Genomic DNA, 10054 nt, shown 5'->3' on the forward strand with positions numbered 1-10054 from the left:
AATAATAATCTTTCTTGCAGGTCATCTCTTATTTCAGGAAGATTAGCTCTGCAGTACGAACCCACCCCAAGGTGTTTTCTGCCCACGCAGACACGGCGCCGGTCTGTGTGGCGCAGAAACACTACAAATAAGTGTTCAACCTCCTCTCCAGCCCATGACCCACCAGAGGTAGCAGAAAATAAAGGTGATTAGGATATAAGGGAAGTGGAGCTGTTTAGGAATACTTCTTTGTGGGTGATTCCAATCTTTGTTGTTCTCAGTCCAGTACACTAGCAAACCTTATACATAAATCAGCAGCTACAGTCTAGTACACTTGGTAGACAACACACACACACACACACGCACACACACGAAATAGCAAGAACAGTTCATTCTTGAAGAAAATGGAGGCTTGCGAGTTGGCTTGAGTCCATGGAAGCACCAAGAATTTGAAGAAACCAATGAGAAGTTCTTTGGTGATTTTTCTCTCTATAACATCACCAGAAGCGAAGCTCAGCACCACAATGTGAAGTGAACTAATACATGCACATGTCATGTGTCCTCAGCAAAGACTAGCAAGGCAGAACCAAGTGAACCAATGCTCAAGATTGCTTAGTGGAGCAATATTTTATGTATATTACACACACACACACACACACACACACACATACATATGATATTATGTTCTTTCTAAACATCATGAGTCCTTTCATGTGTTTGCTATAACAAATCATCCTTTCATTGCTGCTTCAGCAAAACATTCTTTCATCTGTCTGCCCCAGTAAAACATTATTATAACTTAACTGAGTCCCAAAGAAACCAGAAATTTCCACTTTCTCATATTCATCACCTCAGGAAGATCCTGAATGTAATTACTGTACAGATATAAATCAAATAAATGTTTTTATCTTTAATCATTATTTGCTCAATTTTTCTTATTATATACATGTGTGTGTCATATATGTATAGATGTAAATGGGTGAATACATATTGTAGTGGCTATTCCTGGTTGTCAACTTGACTATATTTGAAATGAACTACAATCCAGAACTGGAATGTTCACCAGTGACCCTAATCTGGAGGCTGGGAGATAGAAGTTTCTGATCTGGATCTTGGTATGGAGATCTTGAGACACAGTGGTGATTGATTCCAGAAGATTAAGACGTGGTGGCACACACTTTTAATCTGGGCTACAACTTCTACTGAAGACCAATAAGGACATTGGGAGAAGTGAGTCTAGCTTTCGCTCTTCTGCCTGCTTGCCTTGTGGGGCTAAGCAACTGCTACACTCTTGGAGTTCCATTCACAGCTATTACTTAACCATTGTTGGGAATTGGACTGCAGACTGTAAGTCATCAGTAAATTCCTTTATTATATAGAGAATATCCGTAAGTTCTGTGACTCCAGAGAACCCTGACTAATACACATATCATAACATCCTTGTTGAGGAACAAGGAAAATTTAATTGAGTTTTCTCTTTTCACTGTGTGATTTTTCAGGTCAAACAGTTGGAGGGTTTGGTTATGAGAATATGTGTCCAAAGTATGATCATGTCTCAAATTTTTATTTTCTTCATTTCTCCACTAGTAAATTACTGCAGCTTTATTGATATTGCCATCCAAACTACTTTAAACTTCAAGGCTTGTGACTGTGCTTTTTGTCCTCAAAACAATGAGCAAGGTGGCATATTCTATGAAAAAGTATGGTATTTCCTTCAAGGAAATCTAAGGTTGAGAGATCAACTATTCTCCAAAACTCTTCACCATACATTTTTTTTTCATAAAATTCTCTAATTTTCCATATATATGGTGTCTTAGTCTGGGTTTCTATTCCTGCACAAACATCATGGCCAAGAAGCAAGTTGGGGAGGAAAGGGTTTATTCAGCTTACATTTCCATAGTGCTGTTGATCACCAAAGGATGCAGGATTAGAACTCAAGCAGGTCAGAAAGCAGGAGCTGATGCAGAGGCCATGGAGGGATGTTCTTGACTGGCTTGCCTGCTCTGACTTGCTCAGCCTGCCCTCTTATAGAACCCAAGACTACCAGCCCAGAGATGGCACCACCCACAAAGGGACCTCCCCACTTGGTCACTAATTGAGAAAATGCCTTACAGCTGTATTTCATGGAGGCAGTTCCCCAACTGAAGCTCCTTTCTCTGTGATAACTCCAGCTGTGTCAAGTTGACACAAAACTAGCCAGTATGTATGGTAATGCCTATTTCCATGCATTCTTCCCCTTTGGAATTCTTCATAATCTAAAAAGTTATTGAAAATATACTCTGAGCTGGTTGGAGGCTGGTGGCGGCCCAATGACCATTCTCCAGGCCTTCACCCGTGATGACGTGTTCTACTTCAACATTAACTTGGATCCACTTACAGAAACTTATGGGATTCCTTTTTACTTACAAAACCTTGTGCAATGGCCAGAGTATTTCATCATTGCTGAGGTACCTGGCAGAGAACTACTTGGTTATATTATGGACAAAGCAGAAGGCTAGGTAGTTAGGGAAGAGTGACATGGACATGTCAAGGCTCTACCTGTAGCCCCTTAATTCCACCATCTTGGCTTGGCTGCTAAACCTATGGAGTTACTAGAGGAAATTTCAGAAAGAAAAGGTGGATTTTTTTGTTCATCTCTTTGTAAGAGTATCCAATCAAGTTGCCATCAACATATACTAGCAGTTGGGTTACAGTGTCTACAGGACAGTCATGGAGTACTACTCAGGCAGCAACAGGGAGCCTGATGAAGATGCCTAAGATATGAGCAATCATTTTCCAGGGACACTGAGAAGAAATCCATCATACCATTGCCTCATCCTGTGATGCCTGAGGACATTGAATGACCATAGGCAGTGGTTCTTAGGCAGGTGTTCCAGACAGTTTGTGGATATATTATTTTCATAGGATGATCTTGGAGCTCTATTAGGAGGAAAGTAAGTATTTAAGTCTTAAAGACTTGAAAAAATGCAGGATATGAACTACAAATCTCATCCTTCCAATGAGCAATAGCATACATGTTCAAACTGTTTGCCATAGTAAAATTCAATCAAGGCAGCTAAGTCAGAAGGACATGTTCCACTACCATGGTTGACAGTACAGGCCAAGAAAAAGACTTCCTCCCTCCTCCTCCTAAATCCTGTGCCTGAGAACTACTGATATATATATATATATATATATATATATATATATATATATATATAATTTTCAATTGTATATTGAACACATTACTTGATATCTCATTACAAATTAAAAGTTTCTGGGCCTCATTTTATGTATTATAAGCAGGAAACTGTAAGATGGAGCCAATCAATTCATTTTAATAATTATTTTATGTGCTGTGATCCCTATTTAAAGATTAGAGCATTGTTCCTCTCATATATTATTAAGCCTGATATTTTGTATGACAGGTTATGACTGTTTTATTGAATATATCAAGAGATCATGAAAACTAAGAACTGAAGGCAATTCTTTATTCCAACTCCCAATACACCAAGGATCAAACTTGCACAGAGAGGAAAATCAATGACTGCTTGCTGAATAAACCATATTACAAAGTAAAACAATTATTTTTTTCCTCTGTGTCAAGTAAGTATTGAATGAATGCTCTTGCTATTAAAAGAGTGCTGTTTCTATTAAAATGTAGAACTTTTGCATCAATATTTCACTTAGCTCATCACTCAAGGTCAACAGCATTTGGAGCATCAAAAACTAAGTGTGTCTTTAATTTAAACATTTAAAATATGGATTCACTATATAACTCTCACTTCTCACCATTTCACACTGATTCTTTGAAAAGGGTATATGTAGGAAAAAATATGCTAACTTTCTTTCTCAAAACCATTCCAAAAAGAGACAGTGTAATAGATTAATTGAACACATGGTGAGAAGTCAACTTGCACACTCCAATATCATGTCAGATAAGAAATGAGTACACCATAAGTAATACATTCAGTAGGGATTTGTTTAGCACTTGTTCATAATTCAGGAGCAAGGGTGCAGGTGGTTACCAAGTTACATTATGCCATCCAAATTTTCATGCACTTTATCATTGCTATAGCTTTTTATTTGACATATTTAAGATTGTCGTTTATGGAGATCTTGCAGGTGTGGAGAGAGGGAATTGTTTGACTTCCTGATAACATTACTAATTTATGATTCCTCATATATGTGATACTGCTCTTACTTTTAGTATCTTTGTAGATACAACACTGTCACTAAGTTTTGACCCTTTTAATCAGAGCAGAACTCAAATCTTACCTCAGGAAAATACTCTAATGAATTGGTCATATACGTTTGTATATGGCATCCAGTAATGCATGCAAAAGAACAGTAGAAAAAATGAAAATGGATTGAGGAGATTCTTCTTTCATGAAGTGGTCCAGACATACCACAGTATTAATGACACTGATTCCATTAGTTCATCTGACTGACAAATGACAGTGATATTGTGGGGCTTTGGAATTTGTGCCATTTTGGAGCAAGGGTTTGATAAGTTCCTAAAGTATGCTTTTTGTTTGTTTATTTGTTTTGTTCTGTTGGGTTTTTGTTGTTGTTGTTGTTGTTGTTTTGTTTTCCTAATGTACTGCCTCCATGGAAAAATTATCCATGTTTTGGCAGTGTTGGAGAAAGAATAAACCATACATTTTGAACAATATAAATAAGTTCTTCCTCATGTCAACCTGACCTAGGCTCAGTTGATTCTGTACCTACTGCTTACTAGAAAAAAAATCTAGAAATTGTATGTAATCTTAAAGAGTTAGACTGTTATTTACCTAATTACATTTCTTCAATATTTATAGGTTAAATAAGAAGTTAGTAGTTTCTCTGTTTACTAACCTCCTAAAGATAATGTGGTAAACTAGTTCTAGTTTTAAATGTCTGGAACAAGTCTGCTCTTATGATTTAACTGAAATAAAGTTTATGGCAATTGCAGAACAAGCATTTGGTGATTACCTATCCTTAGCCTTGTCACACTATCATGCAATTATCAGCCTTTTCTTTTCTGCCACTTATCAGTTCTTTGTCTCATTATAAGTTCTGAAATAAAAATCCTTAGCATTTATTGAAGAAGTTAAGGATACTTATACATACTTTATCATAATTATGGGAAAATGTGTTCCATTGAAATCTCTAACTTTTTGAGCATTTGCATCATGATAAATGTAGTGATAACAGTCTAGGATCCACAAAGTTTTCAATAATCGTGTATGTTAAATACGAAGAAAATCCCAGAATTGCAAAATATTCTCATATATTACCTGTGTTTTTGTGAAACAACTAATCAAACTGCAAGAATACTTTCCATTTTCATCTGCTGTTTTGATTCTATATAGATACATACAAATTTCTGGACCCTCATTCATTATATGACACACATACCAAGGATCTTTATCTTTGTAAAGTGTATTATATTGATTTTGAAAAAATACAAATTTTCAATTACCACTAATTGCTATTCATTTGGAATATTATTGGCAATTTTACTTTATTTCTAATTTTAAAAGCAATGATGGGAGTGTAAGTTCTGAAGAAAAAGAATCTTTTGTCAGTCTACTTAGATATCAGATTACGATATACAATGAAATTCCAAATGTTTTTGAGGTAAAGTAGGGATAAAGGATTTGGATTGTTATTTTGATTTTTGTTTAAAGTATTTTATTTAACATGTAACAATTATATAACATGGTATTTTGCAGTAAAGTGATTTTAGTAGATTCTCCTCCCCCTTCATATTGCTCACTACCTTACCTTGCTGTTCCCAATTGTCATCTATACCTTCTCCGCCATTTTTCTTCTTTCCATCTTCATGTGCTTTTTGCTAACGCCCTACCTTCCTCTACCTATTTTTACTTTCTGTTGGCCTCCTTCCTAATTTTATATATGAGTAATTGAGGAGAAATGTTTAATAATTCCATTTTGTTTAGTCAATGGCCTGCAACAAATATGAAGTGTCAATGTCATTTTTTTTTATAGTCTTTTATTTATTTCAACATAAACATTTTAGAGTATCAGTTCCTGGAAAGAAGAAATCAATTAAGAAAATTAACTTTATTACATTGTTCTTTTTCAGAACCTTGCTGTGATTCGAACATGTGCCTTCTATGATTTCTCAGGTAGAAGAAATAACAGATTGATGTGACTGCAAATGAGTACCGTGCACTCAGACAGACATGTGAGCACTTTGTCCACTCATAGAAGCCTGTCCATGTTTGTAAACCTATTGCTGTTCAAATAACTACTTCATCTTTTTGTCATTTACATTAATGTGAAATGTATTAAAAGACTTAAGCAAGGATTGAGACTGTATTTATCCTGATTTAGTGTTGAACAAGAAAAATATACAAAGATATCTATGAATTAATTAGATCATATAATACAGAAATAATAGTTCAGAAGAGATTCATATCAACCAAAGAAGAATTTTTATCTTACTGATGCCAAGAGCACAAGAACAATATAGCTAGTTAATTTAAGATTATTCTTATTTTGACAGTAGTATTATGCTTCTCAAAATAGGTTTTGGTTCATACCCTTTAGTTCCTAATGGCTTCTGTTTACTCTGGTTAGTTTTTAGCAATTTGACACAAGATAAAAAATCATCTCGAAGAAGCTGTCTCTGCCTAGCCTTAGGGGAAGCAGCTGAAGTAGACATAGATGCCAGAGTGACTCAGGTCAAAAATGAATAATCTCTGGCCATGTAACCATGCTGGATGCTGAAGATGGTGCCTTCTGGGGACTTAACAGTCTCTTGCTTATTCTGTGGCTGGAAACTCCTTGCTCCTTTTTACTATTTTTACTTGCTGTACTTTATTATACTTCATAATACTCTATGCCATAACTATCACTGGAGACTTGATTTTCTCTTACTGTTTTGTGCTTAAATAAGCTCAGAAACCAAAGTCTTTATTAACTCTTAATTACTCTTCTGTGTTTCAATAAGTGATAAAATGTAATACTTTATTGTTTACTAATTTTCTATGTGTTGATTAGCACTGAAACAGCTTTTTCTTATTCTGTGCTTCAATAACTGCTAAAATTTAACAGTTTATCTTTCTATTATTAACTTTATAAATCTCAGTGCTTGATTAGTATTAGAAAACTTAACTCTTGCATACTTTATAAGCACTAGAAATCTTAACTCTTACTTAATTTACATTTCTTTGCTTGATACTTTGCTGTCTTAACCCTGTGTTACTCTCAGACCAGAAGATGTATTACTTTTCTTAATTTTTAAATTACTCTGGGGCCAGAAGCTGCAGGCCTCTTGGGGAACTGATATACTTTAATCACAATTACTCCTCGATCACCTGTTATTATTTTTCTACATCATATTTTTTATTTCCCAACAAGATTTTGGGTGGAAATGTAGCCCATTCACATCGATATGTTCCCAGTGGATCTCTGCTGTCTGTGCTGTTGCCTGAGGCCATGTTTCTATGCAGTTTGTGCTACCACTGATGACTATATCTGTGTCCATGGACCTACTGCAGCTGTGGGTAATGCTGATGTCAGTGGTGCATATTAAATAAACATTTCCNCTCTTTTTTTTTTTTTTGGTGAGGAAAACACAACTGTGTATTTGTCTTATATTTTTGTTCATCATTCATCCATTCATGGTTATACAGGTAAAATTTTATCTATGCTGCATCGCCTTACACTCTTCTGAGAATATATCTGGCCTAGTATACCTAGAAAACATGGTGCTTTATTCTATAGTTTTCTTGGAGGAATATGAACAGTAATTTTCGTAATGACTACATAGTGAAAATTTATAGTTTTACAAACAGAATAAAAGACCCCTTCTCTCATATCTCCCATACATATACTTGCTTGTTTTCTTTAGGACAGTCTGTTGGTGGCTAAGGACATTGAACAATTTCATATAGTAATTAGTTGTTTTGATATATTTTAAGAACTCTCTGCTCTCTTATCTATTCACTTGTAGGATTATTTGCTTTTATATCTTAATTTTTAGTTAAGGATTCCTTATATAATCCTTATAGTATCTAATATCAGATCACTGACAACTAAATATTTTCTGTTATTCTCTAGGATGAGTCTTTGCTACAGTTAATTTTCTCTACTCTACAGAGCTATGTAATTCTATATAATCCAACTATAAAGTTTTCTATAATTTCGTAAGCTCTTTGAATCCTCCTCAGAATCATGACTACTATTAAATTACATAGTTATTTCCCCAAGATTTTTCTAGTATTTTCAAGTTTCAGCACTTGTTTTATCATGTACTATATATGGGTCAAGTTTCACTTTTTAATATGTGAATGTCAAGTTTCCATCACTATTCTAGAAGGTTGTCAACCTCTAGTTTTATGGTTTCTGTTTTATATGTGATAAATATAAGCACCATAGCTATATTGTTTATTTCTGGAATCCCTTCAACTTTATTGACCTCCCTCTCTTCCTCTCTCGGTGTGTGTGTGTGTGTGTGTGTGTGTGTGTGTGTGTGTGTATGTAACTCAATGTCATATTATAATTATGTACTATAATTTAAAATAAGATAGCTGATACCCCCAAGAACATTTTACGTTGTAAGTGTACACGTCATGTACATTTCACTTAATATGTCTGAAAAGAGGCTAAAATTTTGAACAAATCCAGGTATTGAAGACAGACATTTAAAAGCCAATGAATTGTGACTTCAAAGAATGAATTGGGTAGAGTACCTTCTGTTTCTATTTTGTGGAATAGTTTGAGGAGAGTTGGAATTAGGTCTTCTTTGAAGGTCGGATAGAACTCTGCTTTAAAACCATCCGTTCCTGGACTTTTTTTGGTTGGGAGACTATTAATGACTGCTTCTACTTCCTTAGGGGAAATGGGACTGTTAAGATAGTTAATATGATACTGATTTAACTTTGGTACCTGGTACATGTCTAGGAAGTGGTCCATTTCATCCAGGTTTTCCAGGTTTTTTTTGTTTGTTTGTTTTGTTTTTTAAAGATTTATTTATTGTTATACACTGTAGCTAACTTCAGACACACCAGAAGAGGGTATCAGAACTCATTATGGGTGGTTGTGAGCCACCATGTGGTTGCTGGGATTTGAACTCAGGACCTTTGGAAGAGCAGTCAGCGCTCTTACCCGCTGAGCCATCTCACCAGCCCCCAGGTTTTCCAGTTTTGTTGAGTATAGCCACAAATTACTCTGATACCTAAACCACACAAAGATTCAAAAAAGAAAGAGAACTACATACCAATTTACCTTATGAATATCAATGCAAAAATATTCAATAAAATCCTCACNAACCAAATCCAAGAACAAATCAAAATAATCATCCATCATGACCAAGTAGGCTTCATCCCAGGGATAAGGGATGGTTTAATATTCAGAAATCCATCCATGTAATCCACTATACAAACAAACTAAAAAATCACATGATCATCTCCTTAAATGCTGAGAAATCATTTGACAAAATCCAACCCCCTCCCTTCATGATAAATATCTTAGAAAGATCAGGAATTCAAGGCCCATAACAAAACATAATAAAATCAATATACAGCAAACCAGTAACCAACATCAAAATAAATGGAGAGAAGCTGGAGGCAATCCCACTAAAATCAGGGATTAGACAAGGCTGCCCACTTTCTCCCTACCTATTCAACATACTACTTGAAGTCTTAGCCAGAGCAACAAAAGGAGATCAAGGGGATACAATTTCGAAAGGAAGAAGTCAAAATATCACTATTTGCAGATGATATGATAATATATATAAGTGACCCTAAAAATTCTACCAGAGAATCCTGAAACCTGATAAACAGCTTCAGTGCAGTAGCTGGATATAAAATTAACTCAAATGAGTCAGTGGCCTTTCTCTACACAAAGGATAAAGAAGATGAGAAAGAAATTAGGGAAACAACACCCTTTACAATAGTCTCAAAAAAATATAAAATACCTTGGTGTGACTCTAACTAAGGAAGTGAAAGAGCTGTTTGACAAGTACCTCAAGTAGCTGAAGAAAGAAATTGAAGATCTCAAAAGATCTCCCATGCTCATAGATTGCCAGGATTAATATAGTAAAAATGGCTATCCTGCCGAAAGCAATCTACAGATTCAATGC

General features: G+C 35.2%; 1 pseudogene; it reads left to right on the forward strand.

Annotated features, from left to right (window-relative positions):
* The first annotated feature begins 2288 nt into the window (after positions 1–2288).
* Positions 2289–2822, forward strand: LOC110325952 (annotated as a pseudogene).
* The last annotated feature ends 7232 nt before the right edge of the window (positions 2823–10054 follow it).

This window comes from Mus pahari, chromosome 8 (assembly GCF_900095145.1).
Source record: "Mus pahari chromosome 8, PAHARI_EIJ_v1.1, whole genome shotgun sequence".
NCBI classification, from domain to species: Eukaryota; Metazoa; Chordata; class Mammalia; order Rodentia; family Muridae; genus Mus; species Mus pahari.